At 33.9% G+C, this 27,531-nt stretch overlaps 2 long non-coding RNA genes and 1 pseudogene across 2 annotated transcripts; 2 read left to right on the top strand and 1 right to left on the bottom strand.

The window, feature by feature from the left end:
* Positions 1–219: 219 nt before the first annotated feature.
* Positions 220–938, top strand: LOC126602519 (uncharacterized). Its single transcript, XR_007616138.1, has 2 exons — positions 220–435; positions 656–938. It is a non-coding gene; the product is annotated as an uncharacterized LOC126602519 (long non-coding RNA).
* Positions 939–17,224: 16,286 nt separating this feature from the next.
* On the bottom strand, positions 17,225–19,451 carry LOC126602518 (uncharacterized). Its single transcript, XR_007616137.1, has 2 exons — positions 17,792–19,451; positions 17,225–17,628 (listed from the first exon to the last, which is right to left on the bottom strand). It is a non-coding gene; the product is annotated as an uncharacterized LOC126602518 (long non-coding RNA).
* Positions 19,452–19,820: 369 nt separating this feature from the next.
* Positions 19,821–21,485, top strand: LOC126602929 (cysteine-rich receptor-like protein kinase 10; annotated as a pseudogene).
* Positions 21,486–27,531: the final 6,046 nt, after the last annotated feature.

Genomic DNA, 27,531 nt, shown 5'->3' with positions numbered 1-27,531 from the left:
GAGCTCCCAAAAGGCCTCATGCTAGGTAGGGATGAGAATATACATTTAAGGATCATTCCCCTTGGCAATGTGGGATGTTATATTTTACATATAACAAATTGGGCCACAGGTGTGCTGTCATTTAGTTTCTCTTATGTGTCTCATTTTTGAATTTTTGACATCTGTCATCAACTTAACCCTAAACTTAACAGTGTTAACCTTTTAAAAGAAGAATAAAAAATAAAAAATAAAAAATGATAATTAAAGAAAACCAAAAGCCAACAGCAGTCAAACTTAGCCCGAGGGCCACTCACAGAACCACACCACCCCATCACCCCATCGTCGTAGGCGAAGCTTCTCCTCACCGCCGGCGAAGACTCTTTTACTCTTTCTCTCTCCGGTGAACCCACTCGACTGATTATTATTTTTATTTTTGGGGTTTCCTTTCCCCACTCGGTGGGTTCACTTTCATATATAACCATCATAGCCTACCATCCCCAATTTCTTTAATTATTTTCAAGATTTGTTAGAATTTTCACAATAGATATTCTATTGGGATTTTCAACAAAACCCAGATTCTTCCCCAATCTGAGATATTATTCTTATGAAAAATTATCAATAGATTCGACCTAGAAAAATATGCTGACAGAAGTTTGATTTGGTTGTGGATATTGAGTGGGGAAGATGGATATCTAAATCCTGGAGCAAGAGAGAGAGAGAGGGGGAGGATTCGAGGGGAGGCTTTGGCGGCAATGAGCCGGAGCAGTCCGAGTGGGGTTACTGCTGGTGACGGCTGCGCGAAGTTATCTTGCGTGGACTTCGACATCTGCTAGGTCCTTTGTTTTTTCTTTTTATTGTATTTTTTTTTAATTTGATAAAAGTTAGCAGTGTTAATTTTCAAAGGAGACATAAATTTGGAAACAGTAAACCCGTGGCCAATAAATTGGTATATTTAAGAATGAGTATATTTTAAGATTAAAAATTTGAAAAAATTACATGAATACAACATGTAAGATTAAAAAATTGAAAACATTTTTTAAAAAAACTAATGGGTACAAACTTATTCTAATTTATTTATTTATTTTGAAAATGTTTTGAATTGAAAATTAGTTAGGAGTTTAATAAAGGTGTGAGTATTAAAATTCTAAATCAATTATTAATTTTTTATTTTAAAAAATTATTTAACTGACATATAAATTCATTATTACATTAATGCTAGGAACTTTGATCAAAATCTGAAAACTAATAAGGTTTCAGTCAATGAACATTAATAATTAGGGACCGGATACTAATTTTTCTTTGTCTTTAATGTCTACATAACATTAAGGAGTAACCTCATAATAGTCACAAACTGGTTTAGTCCCAACATTATTAGGAGGATGGTGCTTGTCACTAAAATTGTCAATTTGTTTGACACACATAGATAGCTAAATGATTTCTAAATTGCATGATTTTTTTCTAAAATGATCTTTAAATGATAATAAAGAAAATAAAAAATATCGATTATGATGTTTGTACCATCAAAATACGTTTATAATCACAAGTGGATGGACAAGAGATTCCCCCAGTGTTTAACTCTGTTTCACTCCATTTTCTAACTTGGTCAATTCTAAGTAAAGTAGAAAAAAATGCATAAACATTTCAAAAAGTAGCAAAAGAAATTATCATTTGAAAACCATATAAATTTAAAGTTAGAAAAATTTATAGTATGGTAAAAGGTAAAACAAAAATTCATAGTATCCAATTTGAGTTTGATCTCCGAGTGATGTATCTGTTTTGGCATAACGTTAGACCGGGACGTTTTGAAATAGGTGACTCAATTTTGAATTTTTTAAATTAAACATCTATGCTTTTTAGAGATTTGATTAAACTTTTCTTCTCATAATTTTGGTGCCGCATGTATTAGAATTAAAATTTATGTACCAAAATTACCTAACATTTTGATTACTCTCTACCTCTTTGGAGATAATTGTAAAAAAAAAAAAAAAAGCGTAAATACAATTTATTTTCACAATACTTCCTACAATTTAGCAATGATTATCTACGATTTAATATATATATATATATATATATATTTTTTTTTTTTCAAAACGATTTAAAATATTTTAAAATCCAACGAAATCAAGCCTACCAAAAACAGGACTGACAACAGTATAAACGTACCAATAAATAATGTGTACAAAATCGAACGTACGAAAACTGAAAATAATGTACCAATATCAACATATATACCAAATCAAACGTACCAAAATCGCAAATAAACATACCAATCAACGTTTTTTTACATATTCAAACGTACCCAGCGATAATACATAATATGTTGTACCTGATAATAGTTTGTCAACAACTATAAGTAAAAAGAATGCAAAGAAAAATAGTCTGACAAAAAAATATGAAAAAATTACTGTGGATCACCAACGATTTGGAAAAAAAATCCATAAAATCAAACCATTTGGAAAAAGATAGAATATTTAATGTTTGTAGGACAAAACAATTTATTTTGATCAAAAGAATATAATTGGAAAAAGAGATAATAGAGTTAATAACTAATATCCCACTAAATAAGGAAAAAAAATACATCCAACAACTTAGAGGATAAATTCAGAAATTAATAATTAACATTTTATTTAAATATATATAATGATATGTAATTTAAATTAACTGAAAATCCTGAGGTGTTTATTGGTCAAAGCACTTTTATCAAATTTTGAAAATACACAAATGTTTAGTCTAAAAGATATAAAAAAAATATAGGGGATTCTAATTTTCTCTAAATAATAATCAAACACAATGACTATTTTGACATATAAGCTTTATTTTTATAGTACATGTGATGTAAGTATAGGGAAGTGGACTAAACCTCACAACGCTAGCAATAATAATTTGGAACCTAAAATCTTTCACTTCTAAGTAAAGATGAATACTACTAGTACTGTTAAGTTGCTACAAGTCTCTATTTTTTAACACCAACGGAATGAACGATATCAAGCAATAGGAGCAAACATATGAAACAATTTGGCCAAATTAAAACTACAAAGACTAAACTGGTCATATAAGTAAAACATATTACTGTTTGAACTTTATTATATAGCATTTTCTTGCATTCTTGCATCGTATTAGAGTAATTAAAACTTTTCTTCATACCATATCATGTGTCACTACAATGCAAGAGTACATCAAATGCGTTTACAAGACCGTATAAAAATAAAAATAAGCGTCATTTTGGTTTCAGTCCCTAATCAAATTAGTTGTTAGACTAAAACCTTATTTGTTAAATATTTTGATTGAGGTCCTTAACATCATTTAAAAGATTTAACTCATGCATTTATGTATTTAATTTCCCACAAATTATGAAATTTAAACAAATTCAAATAATATTTTTAAAATATAATAAATACTTGAAAATAAATATTAGAGTAATATTGTTCTTCACAAAATTATAGCAAATAATGTACCCACATAATTATTAACATATTTTAAAAAATAACTGTTGATATAGTTTAAAACATAAAATAAATACATATAATTAGCATGGGTACATTTAGCAAAATTAAAAATGGGTACAAATATATTAAAAAATATGAGTACAAAAAGAAATTAATATATGGATACAAATTAAAACTGAAAAGAAAATTGGTACAAATTAAAAAAGGGTTGCAAAGTAAAATTGGGTACAAAGTAAAAATAAAAATACATGATAAAAAATTAGCCATAAATATAAATATATCAAATGTAACATTTCTAAAACTAAATGAATATATTTAGAAATAAAAAATATTTTATTATTGAAATAATTAATGAAGTTTATTAAAACGTAAGGACCTTGATTAAAAATTAAAAAGAAATAAGATTTTAATCAATAAAATAACAAAAAGAATGACGAGAATCTAATTTCTCTTAAAAATAACATGCACGTAAAGGCAAAATTGACACAGACAAAACTTACACTACCAACTAGAAAGCCCACATCATTAAAATTAAGGAAAACTAATGAAAAAGACTTGAAAACTTTGAGTTTTAATGATAAGGACAAAATAAAGGGTAAAGTGAATAGTACCAAAATTGACTTTTTAGTGTAAAAATGTGGTTTTTCGTTAAAGTGAACAGTACCGGGAGCTTTTCGTTAAAGTTCCCTTAAAATTAAGCATGATGCTTAGCCAAGAGCACATAACCGAAAACAACATAAACCATTAGAAAATTATAGAATTGTCGTCGTCAAACCAGTGACATCTAATTTAGAAAACACCATCGCCTGAAAGAGTGTCGTCGTCAAACGAATCACATCTACCTAAGAAAACATTATAGAATAGAGACGTATCTTAAGAATTTGATCTTCAGCAAACCAACCGCGCATAATAGTGAATAACAAGGATCCTTTTGTGACGATGTTGACCAAAACCAACTAAGAAAATGCACCAAAATCCTTCGTAATAAACAGTTAGATTTAGCAAATAGATAAATTTAGAGGCATGATTTTGGATGGATGATTGGATTGAAAAAGAGAGAATAAGTGATGCTGAACTCAAAGTCTAAGCATGGCTTAGACTAAGACTGAGTCACCACAAAGGTATTCTTATTCACCACAACGGGTTAACTCAAAGGGAATAATAACAAGGAAAAAAAGAGCAAGGAAGGAGGAAAAACATAAGTACGTGCTTTTAATACATATCACATGTTGAAATAAAAAAAAAACACCCTAGCAAGCGTATGAAAAATGAACTTTTGTTTTCTCTGTGATTTTCTTGTCACCAAAACTAGAAGCAAATCCCGAATCATGGGGGTTAATGTTATGTCCATTCTAGTTAAGTGCTATGTCATAAATTTTCTGTCCAAAAATGTTGTCCTTAGTTTTGACTCGAGAAAATCTCACTTCATTTAGGATAATGGTCGGTCCTTTATAACTATAATTTTGGGCTCGAGGCTAAAAATTGGATATTTAAATCCTAAAATGTGATAAAAAAATGCTTAGCCCACTTCCCGACTCCTTTAGGGTAGATTATATCGTTTGTTAAAGAAAATGATATCAACTAGGGGGAAACCTAATAAATTCGTGACTAAGAACTTAAACACCGAGCTCTAGGATATGATTATACACCCTAAAACAATCAATCTTGTCATCAAAATGTAAGAAAATTAAGTAGAAATAAAGTTTTCTCAAAATCACCATTACATGTAATATCAAAAGAGATGATTCTCACACAACCCTCTTAATTTATGATCATGAGATTAGATATGCGGCATGGTTCATGCTTTCTGTACATTTCTCAACGTACTGTTCGTTTATCAATGTTCTAGCCATGCATGACCATTGTACTGATCTCTTACTAACCACGTACAATTTTTTCTCTCTCTCTTTTCTTTTTTCGTTGGCAGCACTTTTTGTTCAAGCGTACTATAATTAATTGCAGTGTTTGGGGAAGAAAAGAAAGTAAGAAAATGAAAATCACACTTTGGGTGAATTATTGCGAGAAAAGATCCATACTTTCTATCCAACCACACATAATGTTTCAATTTTGAAATTTATAAACTGGGAAAAGTGGAACTACTTTCAAGCACTCCCTCCTCTGGAATTGTTATGATTAAGATGGGAGGAGGGTGACTTTGCATGAAAGTTGAAACGGTGATATATATATATATATATATATATATATATATATATATATATATATATAAAGTTGGTAATCTTTTTTATTTGGTTGATTGATAGATCATGATCTTTTTCACTTCAATTATGCAGCTTTTCACCTTTGGTTTAAATTTGGAATGATGAGGGGCATGCAACACTGATGATTTCATGAAATTTGAATTTTTTTGGTGCGAAGTGGAGATACATCTACAAATAAAAATCGTAGGATTTTGTACACTTTTAAAAAGGGGTGACTTTTTTCTTTTACAAATCAAATCTTGTTCAAATTATATTGTGGTGAATAAATCCAAAATGATTAGGCATGGGATTTTGAAAGATTTAAGGGACTTGAGAGGGAGATTGTTATTACCGGCGACACTTATTTAGGGATCATGGTGGCCCATGCTAGTGAACAAGCCTTTGCTCATTAGCAATGATGGCTCTTGTTTCGCTCACTCATATCATCTCAGCCCATAGCTAGGAAAAATGTCAAAGACAGAAACAGTAAGGCAAACTGGAAAATGCATCTCTCACTCTATAATCCTGCCCTACATTTTTTAGCCTAAACTCAAAAAGATGAACAACTTTTGGCATCCCCATCAAAAGGCTGGCACCATTCCCTCACTTGAAAAGCATATATTCAAGTACCAAACACTAGATGAAGACAAATGTCTCGAATTTACAGAATAATCACATTTGATAAACAAGTGATTATATTCCATAGTACAAATTATCTTTATTTTAGTTATTTTATCTTGATACAATTTTAAAACTTTATGGTGTAATGGGAGAAAATTGAAATTCATGACTCGTTTTAAATTTCGCTTAAAACTTTGTAAATCTCATTCATGAATTACGTCAAAGTGTTATACAGTTTAATTATGCTTGCTTCTCAGCTAGAGTTGAGGATAACTGTGTTAAAGTACATATTACAATGTTTCATTCATGAATTTTAACAATGCTTTAAGCTTTCAAAATTATTAGAGAAAAGCATTCGAGTGTACCCAAGTTATTTAGAACAATGTTCTCCCTTCTCTGCATTCAAGTTCGAACATCATTCTCGTAACCTAGATTATTTAGCATTAATCCTATTGTTAAATAAAGAAAAGTCATAAAAAAAAGTTAAAGAATAAGGGAAAGGGCGAGATGATAATTGTTGGATGGAAGTTTTTATAGAAAAGAGTTTGAACGGTATATTAGGGATACTTTAGGGATAATGGGTTATGAACTCATGAGAAGAGGGGATTATAATTTTCTTAAAAAGAAAACTAACAAAAAGTCATTAAAAACTTTAGTTTTAATGAAAATCACAAAATAAAAGTGTAAGTAAATAGTTTTTTTTTTTTAACTTTGATGGACGGTGGATATATATGGAGTGGTGGAAAAATAGAAAAGCACCCTCTTGGTCACTTTCCTCTCTTCTCTCCCTATTTTTATTACTTTTAATCATCTCCATCTCTTGGTTATTGTCCCTCTTTTGCTATGTTGAAGAGAACCTTTGTCCAGTAGTGATTGGTGTGTCGAGGAGAGCCTTTTTCAACGCCTATAGTTTACTGCTCAACTTTAAATCATAAACGGTTGCTGTTACTTAGATATGAGTTTGTGATTTTTGTGGTTTACACTTGGTAAAAGTCTACAAGGAGTTTCAAAGGTTTTTGGAGGTGTCTCATACCAATACTTTTGACATTTACAAAATCATTAGAAGGTGGTGTAGTCTTTTTGTCATGGTAACTTTACAATAGTTCTCCGGTTTACATAGTTTAATTTTTTTTTTAGTGTTATCTTCCTTGTGGTATTGTATTGTGTTAGTGAGCTTATAATTGTGGAGTCGTGGTTTTTCTTGGGCATGTGTGGTCATTTTTTCCTTCTCCAGGAATTTACTATGTGATTTTTCTCCCGTAAGGTTCGCTCTGAGACCCACATTTGACATGCATGTAAGTTACTGATGGTTCTGAATGAAGTTTTATTTGAAATATTAAAAAAAAAAAGTACAATTGGTTCATTTCACAAAAGGATAGATTCATTTTTACTAACTACAACAAAACCTTATTCTATTAATTGGGGTCAACTGTATGAATCCTAAAACACCACTGTGCTCGATTTTGCACCAAGTCTACATTTGGCTCCAAGTACTACATGTTTTTTCTTAGAGTCTCTTTTCAGGTCTTCCTAGGTCTTTCTCTATCCCTTTTGCTCTAAGCCTCTGTCTCATAATCACATCTTCTAACCGGTGCATCTATAGGTCTTCGGTTCACATGTCTAAACCACCTTAACCAATATTTCACTCATCTTATCTTCAATTGCAGCCACTCACACTTTACCTCGAATATCTTTTTTCTTAATCCTATTCTTTCTTGTCTGCCCACACTCTAACAAAGAATTCTCAGCTTCACTACACTCATCTTTTGCACGTATTGATGCTTGATCGCCCAACATTCTCAGCCATAAAGACTACTTTTTGATGAGCTTTGTGTAACCTTTCATTCAATATATATGAGTGACTCAGTAGATGTAACTCAGTTTGAGGGGTAAACCACTTAAATCCTTAAATCTTATGGTTTAGTTCTTATCATTTTAATCCCTAGCCCACCATGGATCAACCACATGGCCATACTAGTCTTTGTTAGTCTCACCATCTTTGAGCGTCAAGCATTACACTTTTTCAAATCTATAAAGACTATGTGCAAACCTTTTGCGTATATCTATATTGTTACATTGATCTAGTAAGAGATAGGCTGCCTTGCCTCCATAGTTGAGCGCCCTGGCATAAATTTGATTGGTTGTATGAGATCTGTTTCTTATCTAAGTCTATGTTCAATTACTCTCTCCCAAAGCTTCATTAGATAACTCATCAACTTAATACCCTATAGTTCAAACAATTTTGTATGTCACCCTTATTCTTGTAGATAGGCACCATAGTGCTTTTTTACCGCTCATTTTCAATAATATTGTGAAAATTAATAATGGAGTTAATAGGGATTCCCACGTTATCCACTTGATGATGGCTCATTATGATGTCAAAAGTATTATAAGCTACCTATTATATTGGGTTAGAAAATTAAATGTTACAGGCGAAAAAAATTGCTGAAGATTGAACGCACACTAAAGTGGACAAACACTATTATCACTATTATAGTAAAGCGTCATCAGAATTGAATTTTACTCGATTAAAACATTAACATTTGTTCATTCCCACGAGCACCCAGATTTAGAACAATGAAAATAATTGGACTTTCATGGCCTCCTTTATCCCACAATAATAGCTAAATAATTATGGTTAAGATAGCTGTTGAAATGTTATGGGCTTATTAATTACTCTTCAAAGCTTTAAACGCAACCCATGGTCCTCAAACTTAGAAAGTAGAATGCACACTTGACCTCTAATAAAGACACTAAACAAAAGTATGGTTCCTAACACTTGGCCTCTAATACCCATTTTGTTGAAATGGATGAAATATTACATATTTAGGCTTAACCAAGTTAGAGAATGTGTTCATTTATCTGCAATCAAGTTTGGATACATGTTTCTGTAATTTAAATTAGATGAGAATGTTGCTCAAACTGAGAAATGAATGAAATAGACCTTAATAATATTTGTATTGAATACAATTATTAAACTCTCAACTATCAAATATAATTCATGTAAACATATTTATTTAATATAATTACCATGTGATTGTCGAGATGATAATTATATTAAAAATATATAAATATTGCAGTCAATTCCTAAATTTGAGTGACTCAAATTCATAGTCTTAAAACATAATAACCAGTCTGGCAAATTATGCCTCAAGCTTTGGCCACGAAGAACACAATGAAATGCAGGCGTACGTGCTGAGTAAGATGCAGGCGTACGAGCAGAGAGCAGCACACGCGGATGATGCACTGCCATGCAACAAAGGGTTGAAAGCCAAAGGAGGCAGGCGGGCACTACTTTTAGATAGCTTGGTGTGCACCCATTGATTAGATTTGTCAATTGTCTCACCCAGTGAATTCTCAGAAGGCAGAGAAGCCCATTGACATCGAGAATATGCACTGCACAGCAGCACAAGCACAAAGACAGGCATAGTGTGGGGCCTTTCCCAAATGCAACCGTCCTTTGTTCCATCATGGTTGCTCCCCCTTCATGATTCTAATTCCCTGAGCCCATGTTAATCATGGTCACTGACTCAGCTACGACCCTACCCTCACTTTCAATTCGCTGCCCTTCCTTGCATGCACGCACACTTAAGAGCACTTCCACCCCTAAAAGTGAGCAATAACTGTTCGACTATATTTTTATTTTTAGAAGTTGAATAGTCCAGGTTATTGGTAGTAAAATATTATTATTTTTTTAATAAAATAATAAAAGATATTTTTATTTTTACAGATATGATTTTTAATCAAAGGTGAAAAAGCATAATTAGGTATTTATAGAAAAAAAAAATGTTTTTATTTTATTTTAATTTTTCTGTATTTTTAATAATTTTTTTCTAACAATTGATGTCAGGCTGACGTCAACCTTGCTTTACATAGATCAAGTGCTAGGCCCGTGGATTCCCTCGCCTGGTGGAAGAACCGGGCTCTTTGGAGCCCAATGGCCTAGACTAGGTTGAAGGGTTTTATTGGGTGGGAAGGGGATAGGCTGGCCTATTCCCTAGGAGATTTCAAAGGGCTGGAGTTGTTCTAAGGTCATCTCGAACCGATGGTTGGACAGATAGCTCGTTTTAACCCTCTGGCCCTCCAAGATCCTCCAAGATATTAATATTTTAATGAACAATACATGACCATATTTGCCTTCGTTTCCAACCGAGGGCCAAAGGGCCATAAGGCCAAACATAATTTATTATTTTAAAAACTACAACTTAAAATAAAATGAAACAAATTTTGTGAAATAGAAGTTATAGGAAAAAATGGAATTTAAAAAAAATATGAAACAAATTTTGTAAAATAAAAGTTATATTAAAAAATAGAAGTTATATGAAAAATTTTGTAAATAAAAAATAATAATAAAACTGTAAAAAAAAAAAAATCAAATGCAACAGCTACTAGCCATTGCATTTGAATTTTTTCTTAAGAAATCCTGTCGGTTATAACCGACAGGAATACATTGATATTATTTAGTATAAATGTATTACTGTCGACTATAACTGACAGTAATACATTTATATTAAGTAATATAATGTATTCCTGTCGGCTATAACCGACAGAAATAACAAAACATTAAAAAAAAAAAGGTCAGCCCTCCAGCCCTCTCTGATTCCGTGGGGCCCTCCCAGATTCCAAAGCCCTCTAGCCTAGCCCTCGGTTGGAGACGATTTTCGGGCTATTTTTAGCCCTCTGGCCCTCTGGACCATTCGGTTAAAGATGGCCTAAGCCAAGCAAGGTCATTATATATCAATGTATAGTATAAATGACTTTTTTTTGTTCGTTTAGTGGAAAGCGAACAAAAGTTTAGAACTCCAAACTCGAGTTTGAATTCCCACAAATGCATTCATTGGAAACATTTGCTCTGCTTTGGCGTATCGTTTAACTCAATAACCAAAAGTACGTTACCATCTCATGTGGTTTCAAAACATCATGTAGAGGGGAATTAATTTGTCATCAAAGTATGATGAGATACCTCATAAATAAACATATATGTATGAAGATGGATCCGTGGCACCACTTTTTTTATACACAACTTTTGACACATGTTTTTGTGCCAGGAGGATCCTCGCCAGATACTCTTTGTAAGGATCCTGGGGATCCTCTAATCCCATCCGTTCATCGTACATCGTGTGGTCAGAAATCATTGTAAATTTTTTTATTTAAAATTGAATATAAACAATACCTAACAAAAACTGGCCGCACGATGTACGATGAGCGGATGTGATTGGAGGATCCGGCAATGATCCTCTCTCATTTTTGTGGAGCCACTTCGTAATATATTTCAACAATCTGAACCTATCCTTTAAGTCTTCCCTTAAATATCATGTCTACAAAAAATCGCTCAAATATGAATCCATATGACTGTTGGATTAAGGCTTTAGGTTTAGATCATGGAAATACATCACGGAGTGGAATCCACAAAAACTTGTATCAAAAGTTGTGTAAAAAAAGTAGTGTCATAGATATTCGTCTGATTTATACACCACAAGATGTCTTATTAGTTTTGGATTTGTCTAATTTTGTTGCAAAGATAATCTATTCTGCTGGTTGGCTATTCAAATCATGCATAGAATGTGGAGTGAGTGGCAGAAAAGAAGAAACATTTTGCTGAGGTGTGGACATAGGCTGCTCGTGATCAGAAGCTGGTGGAGCTATTGTATTTTTTGGCTGAAAAGAGGACAACAATTGTTGTGAAGAGCTTGGTCCAACAAGAATTGGTATCGGTGCTGTCAAAGGAGGTGGATTAGCTGCTTTGTCCTTAGATACAAGCTCAGAGTGGAAAGTTGAGTCCAACAAAAGTTACATGCCGTGAAATATGCAAAGGACTAGAGATGGGTTCCAAGTATTAGTAACCTTCGTAATGTAGATCATACCCAATGAAGACACATTTTATGGATGTAGGCATAAGTTTGTGTTCATTGTATGGAACCAAGTGTGGGAAAGAAGCACAACCAAAAGCTTTGAGCATCTTGTAGTCTAGAGGATGCTGATTCAGTTTCTCATAAGGATAAATATTTGTATGGTTCATTGAGCAAGCAGTTGATGAGATAAACAGAGGTTGAAAAAGCTTCAACCTAATAGCTAGATGGAAAATTGGATTGAAACAATAAACAGAGTCATTTTTCAACAATGTATTTAATAACTAATACCATTATCTCGTGGAAACTGCATGAATAATCGACTTGTGAATTCACCACCACCATCCATTTGCAATGTTTTGACTGTTAAATTGAGTTGATTTTCAATCATGCTTTAAAATCCTACCAAGGTGGCATGCACATGCATTTTATTTAGTAATGGACAAAACCAAACATAACGAGTATGCTAATCGACAATAGAGAGATAAAACCGATATCCAAACTTTGACGAGATAGGGGCTGGTCCCAAAAGATCAAGATGTAATAGTTCTAATGGTTTTTGTGCATGATAAGTACGATTAGAAAAATAAAGTCTGCAAGATTTTCCAATAAGACAAATATGGCAAATTTTATTAGAATCAATCTCACCACTAACAGGTAAGTGTCGTTGATTCGACACATCAAAAGATGGGTGTCCAAGACGAGCATGCCAAACGTCTTGGGTTGTCTTCTCTCCATAGAAAGCTATCTTCTCGATAACCCTTGAAGCAGCACAGAGTGATAAAGACCATTAGAACTACTGTCAATTAGAAGTAGATTCCTCGTCTTGTTGTCCTTAACAAAGAAACCATAAGAATTTATGACGAAATAATAGTCCTTGTCATGATAAAATTTCCGATGGACAATATATTTTTCCAAATGGCAGGAACACAAGACTTATTTAAGATGTAATGAACTCATTGGTGTGCATAATTTTCCATCTCCAACATACATAATAGAAAGATGATATCTGTTAACAACAATAATAGAATCAGTACCTGTGTAAGGTTGAACTTTAGTGAGTGCACAAGGATCACACACTATGTGGTGGGTTGCTCCGGAGTCAAAACATCAAGTCATTGGGTCTGAAGTAGAGCCTGAGTGAGCAGCTGTGTAGGCTAGTTTTCCTGATGAGGACCGACATGAGAGTCATGGTCATCCTTTCCACATTGTTGACAGGGACTATCAAACTGAAACTTCCGAGTATTTTGAAGGTGTTGGAGCAGCGGTGGACGATGATAAGATGAAGGTGAATTGTGTCAAGAGTTAGTCTAACTCTTACCATCGTGATTTTGAGACCAAGGATTGCCATCATTTCAATCTCGATTGTTTCGCCACCCACCATCATGATCTCACTTAAAGTTTCTCCTATAATCTCCATGGTCATGCTCATTATCCAGATTTGACCACGTCCACCACCTTGCCCCTTGTAGTTGTTGGAATGAGGTTTGTTGCCTGAGTGATCTTGGGCTACTAGATCTGTAGCAAATTCAACTTCGGTTGACAGTGAAAATGTCGACATTCTTTTCTGAAGTTGTTTTTCTTGGAGTAGATTGAAGAATTCGTCAAAAGTGAGAGATTGACGAAGATGAAGAGAGGTTGTAAATTCCTTGTATTCATGTTGAAGGCCGTGTAGAGCATATTCAACCAATTCAGCTTTTGCCATGTTGGATCCAGCAGAAGTGATGAGTAGATTTTATATTATATATTTTACCCTAATCTTAGTGTATTTTGGTTAATATATTGGAAGAATTTTGATACTTTGAATTGTATTTTCAATATAGGACTTTCAACTTCCTCTGGAGCAAAACAAGACCAAATGGAAGAATTTTGGAGTAATTTCAGTTGGAGGACGTTCGTGAGTCACTTAGCTTGATCGTATCAAAATTTGAGATTTTTCCACCAAACGGTTATTTTCTGGCGATGAAATAAAAAAGTAGTGCGCAGTGCTAGAAAATGACGTTTTTGGGCTTAAATTGCGTTTTTGGAGCCCAAGATGACCTCGGATGGGTTTGTGGCCTTCTGGAAAAGTGTTCAGAATAGTCTAAACATTAAATCCAGCTATATTGGGCCAGTTTTGGAGCAGCTTATGGTTCCAAAACGTGGCTGTTCAGATTTTAGGCGAATTTTACCATTTAATTTAGGGTTATGTTTCCTATTTGATTGGAATTAATTTTAGTTTCCTAGGGTTTGTGTGGAGGCTGAGCAGATATATTGCTTGGCCGTCTACCATATTTCTTTACGCTTTCTTTTATGCAATTTTGGAGACAGAGAGAATTGTTAGGGTTTTGGAGACTTTTTACTTGAAGGTGCTTTCAATCATTTTCTTGAATATATTTTCTATGATTTCAATTATGAGTATGCGGAACTAATTTCTTTTGCTAGGGCGAAACCTTGAGCCTTAGCATGAATATGTGATTTTTATTTAATTGCTTATAATTGATTGCATACATACTTTGAATTGTTAATCACCGGGATAAAAACTATCTAATTGTCTTAATGCCTGATCACCATTAGGATCTTTAGAAAAGTAATTTGATGCAATTTTGGTCGGAAGGTTCCCTGAAATTGACGCTGGCTTCTTGTGATTAATAATTGTAATTTTACTTAGGATGAATATCACGTCTTAAGGATTGCATGGTTTTTCAAAGGATTTTCATAAAGCATAATGAGTCTTTCATGTTCAGATTTGCTCCGAACGTCCGGACGGGTTGCATGTTAGATATATGTTCTATGTTGGAGGTTCCAAGTAGAATATGAATTAGGAAAATCTAACCTTCAAAGTGGCATGTATAGATCATAAGTAATGGGTGAAAATTCATAGGATTGCTAGGTGATGGTGGAACCTTAGTGCTTTCTTAATTTTATTCTCCCAAAACTGTTTTCTTTTCTCTCTAGCTCTAATATTGCAGATTGTTTATTTTAATTCATTAATTTCATTTTTATTTTAATTAGGTTATAAAATCAATCACCTCAATTTCTACTTTACAATAATTAAATGGAATATGATTAGTTTCGAATTATTTAATAGTCCCTATGGAGACGACTTTGCGAGATCCGTTTATACTACAATAACCTTGTGATTCTTGCAAATAAAATAGGAGATTTAAACCCGTTCACATAAGTAGTAAAAATCCTATCAAGAAGCAAGCAAGTCAAAACTTGATTTGGCATGAATAAGATAGTCCGAAATTGACTGTTGCGAGGTTTTCTTGAGCGTACGAATTTGATCCCTCAGAGTTCGCACATGATTTTTGGAGATGGGAGAAAGCCTATTTTCCAAGAGTGTCCAGGCCTCTTGAGCAGCGGTGCAAAGAATGAGTAGTGTTTTGATAGAAGAAGAAGCGGTGGACTTTATTGAGGAAATGAAGAGTCTTTTGCATTAACTCGGAGAATAATTTTACAGAGTGTATATATACAAACAAGTAGGGTAAAAACTAAAATTACCAAGAGTAAAAGAATTATTACAACAGTAACTTTAACTAACTCTAACTAACTTTTGACTCTTGTACATTTTTATATATTCTATTATTCTATTCACACCTCCTCAAGTTGAACGGAGAAGGTTGGAGTGAAAGCTTGGATCGCAGATCAAGGAACTGTTGTCGAGGAAGTGATTTTGTGTGAATGTCATCGGTCTAATCCTGACTACATACAAACTGAACTGTGAGAAGCTTAGCAAGAACAAGCTCCCTAATATAATGGTAGTCAATTTCAACATGTTTAGTCCAAGCATGGAAGACATGATTTGAGGCCAAAGTAATCGCAGATATGTTATCACACCAAATTTGGGGTATAACAGGCAACTGAAATCCAATATCAGCAAACAGTTGGCATATCCAAGTGATTTCAGCTGCTGTATGGGCTAATGATCTGTATCTGGTTTTGCCATTGGACAAAAAGTATCACTAATATCTATTCCTTCTTGCTGATTATACCCATTGGCCACTAATTTGGCCTCATATCTGTCAACAGACCCATCTGGCTTTCTTTCAGAAGACCCATTTACACCCCATCAATTTTTGAGAAGAGTGAGGTGGAACTAGTGTCTAAGTCCCAACAATATGCAAAGCATTGAACTCATCTTGCATAGCAGCCCTCTAATGGGGAAATTTTGAGGCTTGCAAGTAAGTAAAAGGAACATACTCAAGATCTAGAGTAAATGGTAATGGGTGTTTTGTGGCAGTGAACGCTTTGGGTTTATAGATCCCAGATTTCGATCGAGTTTGCATAGGATGAGTAGAAATAGGAGGAAGTGGTGGGGGTGGTGGTAAGGGTACTATAGGACTAGCACTAAGGGGAGGTGGTGTTGGTGGTGATGGTGAGGGTACTGGAGAATGAGTGACATCTGTGGGTAATATAGATGAGGGGACAGATGGTGACTGTTGAGGAGAAGAGGAAGAAAACTTGTTGTTTGATGAGGGATATAAGTTTAGAAAGGTAAAAGAGAAATAAGAAGGTGGAAATGTGGTTAGGGAAGGGAATGTAGGCAGTGACTCAAAGTGAGATTGGTGAAAGGGGAATGAGGTTTCATCAAAATAGACATGCCTAGAACTGTAGACTCTAATGGTGATAGGATCAAGACATCTATAACCTTTGTGAAGTAGACTATAACCAATGAAGACACTCAACTTACTCTTAGGTTCAAGTTTGGAGCTAGTATAAGGTTGAAACCAAGGATAACATATGCATCCAAAAACCTTAAGGGTAGTATAATATGGGGACTTGTGGAAGAGTTTTTCCCATGGTGAAGGCTTTGAAACATGGGGTAGTCTATTGATGAGATAGACTGCAGTGAGGAAGGCTTCCACCCAAAAGTGATGGGGAACTTTGGATGCAAGCAATAGGGTTTTGACAGTCTCTACAACATGTCTATGCTTCCTTTCAGCACAACCATTTTGCTGAGGAGTGTAGCAACAACTAAGGTGCTATTGAATACCATGTTGAGCAAGATGTTTCTTAAACTCGGAACTAAGAAATTCACCCCCTTGAATCAGATCTTAAAGTGCCAACTTTGTTGCCACAGAAGTTTTCAATAAGAGCTTGAAACAAAGCAAATGTATGAAACACATCATATTTATTCTTCAGAGGATAAAACCAAGTATATTTCATGAAATCATCAATGAAAATGACATAGAATCTATAACTACTCACAGAGAGTAAGGGTGATGGTCCTCAAACATCAGCATGTACTAGTTCTAAAGCTCGAGAAGTAGTACAACGAGAATCATGAAAAGGTAATCTAACACATTTACCTAATATGCAATCTAAACAATGAAACTGACTAATAGTACTAGTAGTAGGCAAGATAGACTTTGATACAACATTTCGAAAAGTCTTGAGTGTTGGATGCCCCAAACGCTGATGCCAGATTTGAGGAGATACTTTTATTGCAGAATTGGCAAAGAACCGTCTTGTAGATGGAGAAGACACTGAGAAGGGATATAGACCATTGTGAATATGACCTTTATAAAGCATCCTCCTTGTAGTAAGATCCTTGAAATTAAAGTCAAAAGGAAGGAGCACCAGTTATCCAAAAGAAACATATTTGTAGATAGAAGATCATCTTTCAGATGGGGAACATGCAAAACATTGTTCAATTTAAATGTAGTTGATGGTGTTTTAATAAACGAAGAACCTGAGTGAAGAATTGGCAAACCTTGGCCATCTCCAATGTAGACCTTATCAGGACCAGTGTATGGCTAAGGATTTTGCAAGTTTTGAACGTTGTTTGTCATGTGTGAGCTCACACCGGAGTCCATCAACCATGGTGGGGAAGAATAGGTGGAAGTATTGGCACACATGGCAAGCTTAGCAGGTGGAATGCGCCCTTGGAAATTTGGATTCATACGATTTGAACAATTGATTGCTAGATGGCCTGGATCCTCATAGATTTGACATGGAACAAGGTGTGGAGAAGTACGATTGTTGTTGTAGTAAGTTCCACCACGATTGCCACCACGATGTCCGTCGTGGTTGTTATTGTTGTAGCGATTGAATTTGGTGCGATTCGAGTAATTGCGCTGAGAATTGTTCCTCTGAAAATTGCTCCTGTTTGGCTGAGTTTAAGCGTTGTATGCTTGTAACTAAGGAACATTTGGTGTAGGTAGCAGTGGAGGATTATTTGATGTCTGGACAGAATTGAAAGCTTGATACGATTCATGGGAAGAAGAACTTTGATTTTGCTTCTTGATTGTGCTTATTTCTGGAAAGAGCCATTTCTTTACTGAGAAGAAATCCATGAAGATCATCAATACTTGTGTCAACCAAGAGGAATTGAATAGAATCCATGAACAAGTCATATTCATCAGGAAGACCGCTTAGAATAATGAGGAGAAGATCATGTTCATCCGCTGGTGCGCCAGTAGTAGTGAGAGCATTTGTAACCTCCTTGATGCTATTCATAGATTGAAGATTAGTGCGGAGTTGATTAATATGTGAGCGAGAGACTCCACCAAATCTTTGTTCAAGATTCTAGCAAAGCTCTCGAGCATATTGGATGCCAATAGTGAATAGAATGAGATCTTCCGAGAGAGTGGAATTGATCCAGATGATGATGTTCTGGTCCTTCTCATACCACTACTCGAAGGCTGGATTGGGAAGAGAGGTAAGAAATTTAGGCGGTGGTGGCTCAGATCTGTCGACGATTCCGATAAGCTTGTAACGGCAGAAGATCGGATTGAAGAGAGATTTCCATATAAGATAATTGTGGCATTTGAGCTTTGTTTGAACCATACTACCATTATTCTGGATCGTGATCGAGTTAATCGAAGCCTGAACTAAAGAATTAAGGTTGGAGATGAGCGGAGAAGAGTTCGGATTTAAGATTGCATGAGGAGATCGAAGAGGCGCAATCACCGGAGGTGAGGAAATACTGTTACCATATTGAGGAAATGAAGAGTCTTTTTCATTAACTCAGGGAATAATTTTACAAAGTGTATATATACAAACATATAGAGTAAAAACTAAAGTTTCCAAGAGTAAAAGAATTATTACAATAGTAACTTTAACTAACTCTAACTAACTTTTGACTCTTGTACATTTTTATATATTCTATTATTCTCTTCAGACTTGATCCAAGTGAGCACCAATTTATCCTTTGTATAGACAGGATTAAGCGTACCATCATGTAACTTATTTCCTGGCTTGTCTTGGACTTTGACAATGTCACCAAGGTCATTGTTGAAAGATGTTGGTAAAAGAGCAGAAGCCAGGAGGAGGTTTTGCCTTGAGAGGTATGGGAAGCGTTGGAGTCCGAAAAGAAGATATGAGAGTCATTGGTAGCCATTTGAGTGATAATGTAGACAGGATCGAGTGGCTGTTAGTCCTTTTCAGGGCTGTGGATCCATATAGAAAGATGAACCAGTTCGGTATGGAGAAGGTTTCTAGTGTAGAGATGTAGAATTATGATAACGTTCCAGTCATCGTATTCAATCCAATATATAATTACATTGAGTTAACTTTTGGTGTCCCTGGCCATTCATTGAAGAAAATACAATGAATGATATAACTACATGGAAATAAATACAACAGATTCTATGAAGGAGGACGTTCTCGTGACTCCTTGATTCCAAGAGTGGAATGAATTGATGGCTTGGTCAAAAGTGCGTGTCTCTTCACAACACAAATTCAGGAGGTACATGTATGCATTGATACCTAAAAATATACGTATGATGCTTTAGTAGAAAATGGGTGCTAGTTTAATATATCCAAATTATGGTTTGATTAACCACAAGGATATTGGGTTTTTGCAGGATGGAAGGGTAACGCATCTCGGCCTGTCATCAATATTGTTGTGCCAATTGTTGTTTCTCTGGCACTAATTATATTCATCTTCATTTGTTTAAGAGTAAGGAGAACAAAGAAAAAGCCCGAAACTAGTAAGTTACTTCCAGGTAATGAAACAAGATTAATGATGTACATTTAAAGTTGACTATGTCGCATCTCTACTATAAACAATGAACATTTTTTGAAGGGTAAGAACACTGAACTTAAATAGTTTTCTTGTTATATTGTTCATCAGGCGGTGGCGATACAGATGAAAGTAGATCTGCGGAATCCTTGCAATTCGACTTTGGCACCATTAGGGTTGCCACAGAGGACTTCTCTGAAGAAAATAAACTCGGACAGGGCAGATTTGGTTCTTTATAAGGTAATGATACATCATTACATGAATATGAGCTGCGATATAACTTATGTTTGAAGCTATCTTTCATATATTCCTTGAGTGCAACTTAGTATGTGTCTATCTTGTTCTGGGTAAGCTTTACAATGGAGAAGATATAGCTGTGAAAAGGCTCAAATTCTGGACAAGGAGATTTAGATTTCAAAAATGAGGTTTTATTAGTCGCCAAACTTCAACACCGGAATTTAGTTAGACTGTTTGGTTTCTGCTTAAAAGGAAACGAAGGGCTTCTTGTCTATGAATTTGTGCCCAACCCAAGTCTCGATCACATCATATTTGGTATGTCTGGAATTATGCTTTTTTCTCTCTGAACTTTTCCTAAATTTTGATGTAGAATTAATTCCAATTCTGTGACATGCAAGAAAACATTGTAATTGAAGACTTTCTTTGCATGAATATATGTAGACCCAACAAAGTGTGCACAACTGGATTTGGATAGGCGATACAAAATTATAGTAGGGACTGCTCGAGGGATCCTTTACCTTCATGAAGACTCTCGCCTTAGAATTATTCATCATGATCTCAAAGCTAGTAACATCTTAATCAATGCAGAAATGTACCCGAAGATTTTAGGTTTTAGCATGGCAAGGTTGTTCGTGCCTTGATCAAACTCAAGGCAATACTAGTTGAATTGTGGGGACCTAGTAAGAATGTACATAACAGCCTGCGTGGCTTATGTTATAGCAGTGTATGTTGTGTCATAATTTCCCAAGTTTCCATTTATGTTGGTGAAACTTTTAACTTTTTCTTGTTTATATGCAGCGGGTATATGGCTTCAGAGTATGCAATGCGTGCACACTTTTCTGTTAAGTCCTATGTGTATAGCTTCAGTATGCTAGTTCTTGAGACAATAAGCGGACAGAAAAATAGTTCTTTCTGTCATGGAGATAACGTGGAAGATCTTATAAGGTCCACTGTCTACTGATGCAATTGGGTATAAGAAAATTAAACAAAGAAATGTTACCTCTGATTATTTCTGCAAATTAACTCACAAATCATTGCAGGCATGGAGGAGTTGAGAAGGGACAGCATCGATTCTAATAGATCTGACACTGAAGACTGGTTCGAGAAATGAAATAATGAGATGCATCTACATCGGACTATTCTGTGTGCAAGAATATATAGGTGATAGATACCAACCATGGCGTCGGTTATTATGATGCTAAATGGCTACTCTCTTACTCTCCCAGTGCCCCCACAACTAGGTCTGGCAAACAGGTCGTGTCTGTCGTGTTCGTGTCATTTTCGTGTAACACCTGTTATCTTAATGGGTCGTGTTGTGTCACACCTGTTATGACCCGTTAAGAAAAATATATTTTTTTCTTAAATTTGCACATACCACACATTATCACATAAATATTACTTCAAAACATTAAAACATATTTGTCATTTAAGTACTCCACCTACACTTGAAAATAAGAGCCTAATAAAAAACAAGTTTCACGGTTGGATCGTTCAAATTACTTTCATAGAATTCGTATCCCATCAAAACGATAGATTCACTAACACTTAGAGTTTATTTATACTTTCATTAATTATAACATCAGATTTTGTGGTATCTACTTGTGTAAATATTTTAAATTGACGATCAAATTCATTCATTGTATTCGTATAGGGTCAAGGAGTGTAGTTGTAAATAATCATCAAAATCATAGTTAAAATACCCATTAAATCGTGATTTTTTGTTTTAAAACCGTTGAAAATTTTTGTCTCATTACTTGATCTCTGAATGTTTGTTTTTTGTGATTTTGGGCATATGCGATCTCGAAGCATATACAAACAAGTTTGACAGTTGGATCGTTAAAATTAGTTTAATAGAATTCGTATCCCATCAAAACGATAGATTCACTAACACTTAGAGTTTATTTATACTTTCATTAAGTATAACATAAGATTTTGTGGTATTCACCTGTGTAAATATTTTAAATTGACGATCAAATTCATTCATTGTATTTGTATAGGGTCAAGGAGTGTAGTTGTAAACAATCATCAAAATCGGAGTTAAAATAACCGTTAAATTGTGATTTTTTGTTTTATAACCGTCGAAACGTTTTGTCTCATTACTTGATCTCTGAATGTTTGTTTCTTGTGATTTTTGGCATATGCGATCTCAGAGCATATACAAACAAGTTTGACGGTTGGATCGTTAAAATTAGTTTCATAGATTTCGTATCCCATCAAAACGATAGATTCACTAACACTTGGAGTTTATTTATACTTTCATTAAGTATAACATAAGATTTTGTGGTATCCACTTGTATAAATATTTTAAATTGATGATCAAATTCATTCATTGTATTCGTATAGGGTCAATGAGTGTAGTTATAAAAAATCATCAAAATCGGAGTTAAAATAACCGTGATTTTTTGTTTTATAACTGTCGAAAAGTTTTGTCTCATTACTTGATCTCTAAATGTTTGTTTTTTGTGATTTTTGGTGTATGCGACCTCGAAACATATACAAACAAGTTTGACGGTTGGATCGTTAAAATTAGTTTAATAGAATTCGTATCCCATCAAAACGATAGATTCACTAACACTTAGAGTCTATTTATATTTTCATCAAGTATAACATAAGATTTTGTGGTACCCACTTGTGTAAATATTTTAAATTGACGATCAATTTATTCATTATATTCGTATAGGGTCAAGGAGTGTAGTTGTAAAAAATCATCAAAATCGGAGTTAAAATAACCGTTAAATCGTGATTTTTTGTTTTATAACCGTCGAAAAGTTTTGTCTCGTTACTTGATCTCTGAATGTTTTTTTTTTGTGATTTTTGGTGTATGTGATCTCGAAGCATATACAAACAAGTTTGACGGTTGGATCGTTAAAATTAGTTTCATAGAATTCGTATCCCATTAAAACGATAGATTCACTAACACTTGGAGTTTATTTATACTTTCATGAAGTATAACATAAGATTTTGTGGTATCCACTTGTGTAAATATTTTAAACTGACGATCAAATTTATTCATTGTATTCGTATAGGGTCAATGAGTGTAGTTGTAAAAAAATCTCAAAATCGGAGTTAAAATAACTGTTAAATCGTGATTTTTTGTTTTATAACCGTCGAAAAGTTTTGTCTCATTACTTGATCTCTGAATGTTTGTTTTTTGTGATTTTTGGCATATGCGATCTCGAAGCATATACAAACAAGTTTGACGGTTGGATCGTTAAAATTAGTATCATAGAATTCGTATCCCATCAAAACAATAGATTCACTAACACTTGGAGTTTATTTATAATTTCATTAAGTATAACATAAGATTTTGTGGTATCCACTTGTGTAAATATTTTAAATTGACGATCAAATTCATTCATTGTATTCGTATAGGGTCAATGAGTGTAGTTGTAAAAAATCATCAAAATCGGAGTTAAAATAACCGTTAAATCGTGATTTTTTGTTTTATAACCGTCAAAAAGTTTTGTCTCATTACTTGATCTCTGAATGTTTGTTTCTTTTGTGATTTTTGGCATATGCGATCTCGAAGCATATACAAACAAGTTTGACGGTTGGATCGTTAAAATTAGTTTCATAGAATTTGTATCCCATCAAAACGATAGATTCACTAACACTTAGTGTTTATTTATACTTTCATCAAGTATAACATAAGATTTTGTGGTATCCACTTGTGTAAATATTTTAAATTGACGATCAAATTCATTCATTGTATTTGTATAGGGTCAAGGAGTATAGTTGTAAAAAATCATCAAAATCGGAGTTAAAATAACCGTTAAATCGTGATTTTTTATTTTATAACCGTCGAAAAGTTTTGTCTCATTTCTTGATCTCTGAATGTTTGTGATTTTTGGCGTATGTGATCTCGAAGCATATACAAACAAGTTTGACGGTTGGATCATTGAAATTAGTTTCATAGAATTTGCATCTCATCAAAACGATAGATTCACTGACACTTAGAATTTATTTATACTTTCATTAAGTATAACATAAGATTTTGTGGTATCCACTAGTGTAAATATTGAAAATCGAATTCATTCATTGTATTCATATAGGGTCAACGAGTGTAGCTGTAAAAAATCATCAAAATCGGAGTTAAAATAACCGTTAAATCGTGATTTATTGTTTGATAACCATCGAAAAGTTTTGTCTCGTTACTTGATCTCTGAATGTTTATTTTTTCCAATTTTTTGCTAATGCGATCTCGAAGCATATACAAACAAGTTTAACGGTTGGATCGTTGAAATTAGTTTCGTGTATCCCATCAAGTTCAATGGTGTGTGTATATATATATATATATTATGTAGATTTAAATCTATTTATTTTGTACGTATAATTATTATAGTTAATATTTTGGGGGTATAATTATTATAGTATATATAATTATTATAATTATTTTAGTTAATATTTTGGGGGTATAATTATTATAGTTAATTTAATATATATATATATATATATATAATTATTATAGTTTTAAACTTTTTAGGGGTATAAAATTGTTAAATTAATATATATAATTATTATAGTATTTTTTAGGGTTATAAAATTATTAAATTAATATTCTGCTTATCGTGTATCGTGTCACCCACATGTATACCCGAACCAACCCGTTATCTTAACAGGTGCTTATCGGGTTTAACACCCGATTCGTTATCGTGTCAACCCGAACACCTGTTAATTTCGTGTCGCGTCGTGTCGGGTTATCGGGTCGTGTCAAGAATTGCTAGGCCTACTCACAACTAGCATTTTGTATACATAGCAGCATCTGGTCAGAAATGTCTCATTCACTAGGATGGGAGAGTTACTCAGGGGTGGCGAAGTCGGATCAATATTCCAAGAGCAACTCCGTCAAAGTACCGGAACATGAGGCTTCCACATACCATATTTACTTAAACATATCCTCGCGAGATATTCAAAAGGGAAACTAAGTTATGAAATTGTAATGTAATTTAATTTAGGAGAAATTAGGTTCTCATCCTTTCTTTTACCATTCCATTGATTAAAATCATATTCATTTTCAATTTTTGATCAAGGTCCTTGGGTATTAATAACATCATTAATTATTTCAATAATAAAACATTTTTTATTTCTAAATATATTCATTTAATGTTAAAAATGTTACAATTAGTATATTTATATTTATGACTAAAGTTTTTATCATATATTTTTAGTTTTAGTTTATACCCAATTTTAATTTGCAACATTTTTTTAATTTGTACCAATTTTCTTTTCAGTTTTAATTTATATCCATATATTAATTTCTTTTTGTACCCATATTTTTTTTAAATTTATTTGTACCCATTTTTTATTTTGTCAAATGTACCCATGCTAATTATATGTACCCATTCATGTAATTGTTTTTCAAATTTTTAATCTTAAAATGCACTCATTCTTAAATATACCAATTTGTTATATGTAAAATGTACCATTTTTTTTTATTTTTTTAAACTTATATGGGTACATTCTTTTTTCTTTGATTTTAAAATGTATCCATGAGGCAACCCGTCCCTAGTTCTACGATTTTATAAAATTTTAAAAATGTGAATTTACAAAAATGCCCTAGAGGTGAGGGTATTGACTTTCGTTGAACAAAGTATAGTGAGACATAAGAAATTTTTTTTAACTTATTCTTGAAGTACTTGACGATACAGACGCATAGGCGCGATTGGAATCGAATTCAAAGTTATTACGAATTTTTTAACGTAAGGGCATTGCGGTAATTTCACAAGTGGAGATTTTTTTACCCCACCCTTGGACCACTCACGGGCTGCCACGTGGCATATTTCTCCCCCATTTTTTGGAGGTTTCTTTGGTTGAATCGTGACTTCCCTTCTCTCTATTATTTACTCCCTTTTTCTGTCATTCAAACACACACATCACACTTTTTCCCTTCTTTGCCGACATCACCTCACCCTCAATCTCCCTCATCATCTTCTTTTCTGCCGTGACCATCCCCTCACCCCAGTTCTCATTCCTCCTTCTTTGTGCAGCCAAAACAAACACATAAAAACCATCCTCCTAGCTCTCATCTCTCTACCGCGGCTGGCATGGAGATGCAACAGAGCATCACCATTTAGTGAACCCAACTCCGACGAGTTTTCGATTTTCCGACCATAGGTAAGCCTCAAGAGCCATAAATCTCAAATCTTATCGTTTTTGAACTCCTGATACGGTCTTTAACCTTCAAAATGCGATTCGGTAAAGTTAATGTAGAAAAACCTCTCAGGAAAGTATCCCAAGATTTTGAGCAGGGAATAGTGGCCATCCGGCTGATCACTCATATATTTCATGCATTTATACCATCCATTTCTAAAGTCTTTGTGATGTTTTTGTGTTAAAATTGTGGCATTTTACCTTACCTTGTGTTAATGTGCAGTTAATTTTGTTTTAGGATCAATTTCAAGCAAAATGAAGAAAAGAAGAATAAGAAGGAGTGGAGAGACAAGTGCGGTAGGTACAACAGAAAAAAAGAAATAAAATAGGGGGAATAAGGAGTGCGCAGAGGGCGCAGAGAAGGAGAGACCGACAGAAACAAAAGGAATGATGGGCTTGGTGCTTTGAATTGTCATTGCCCTTTGGCTAAAGGCAACGGACAAAGTAGAGAAAAGCCAAGGGGCACTTCAGATACAACATAAAAAAATAAACAAAGAAAGCAGAAAGCATAAAATCATGATGAATGATTAACATACAGCAGCAAATGCATGCGGACAGGTTGGAATTGGAAGAAAAGTCAAATAAAAAAAATACAGAGAGAAATCAGAAAGCAAAGTGGGATGAGATGGCCTTCCACTTGTGGCCTTTGTGCTCTACTTTGTCATCTACACACGGCAGACTGCAAAAGAGAAGTGAGGATCAGAAAGCGTGAGAGGTAGAGAAGAATAAGCAGAAAAACATAGAGCAGAAATAGAATACAGAAGAGAGCGAGAGGCACGGCAGAGAGCAAGGAAGGAAAGAAGAAGAGGCTTCACTTTATTTTTCTTGGTTTTATCTTCTCAAACCCATGTTTTACTTTTGGTTTAATTTGAGAATAATGTGTAACTAATTTTTGGTAGTTAGGGGCTGTTTTGAAGCCCCGAATATGATTGTAAAGTTGTTGTGATATTTTGTTTGAATGACTTTTATGAAAGGATGAAAATTGTTTCACTACTTATGTCATTGATAAATTCTTTATGTGTTTCTATGGATGCATACATAGTGAGCATATCTAGGATTTTAATGCTATGAATATATGTTTACCTGCCCTTGTTGAATGA

This window comes from Malus sylvestris, chromosome 15 (genome assembly GCF_916048215.2).
Source record: "Malus sylvestris chromosome 15, drMalSylv7.2, whole genome shotgun sequence".
NCBI classification, from domain to species: domain Eukaryota; kingdom Viridiplantae; phylum Streptophyta; class Magnoliopsida; order Rosales; family Rosaceae; genus Malus; species Malus sylvestris.
The sequence above is the reverse complement of the archived record's forward strand: the minus strand, read 5'-3'. Positions and strand labels throughout refer to the sequence as shown.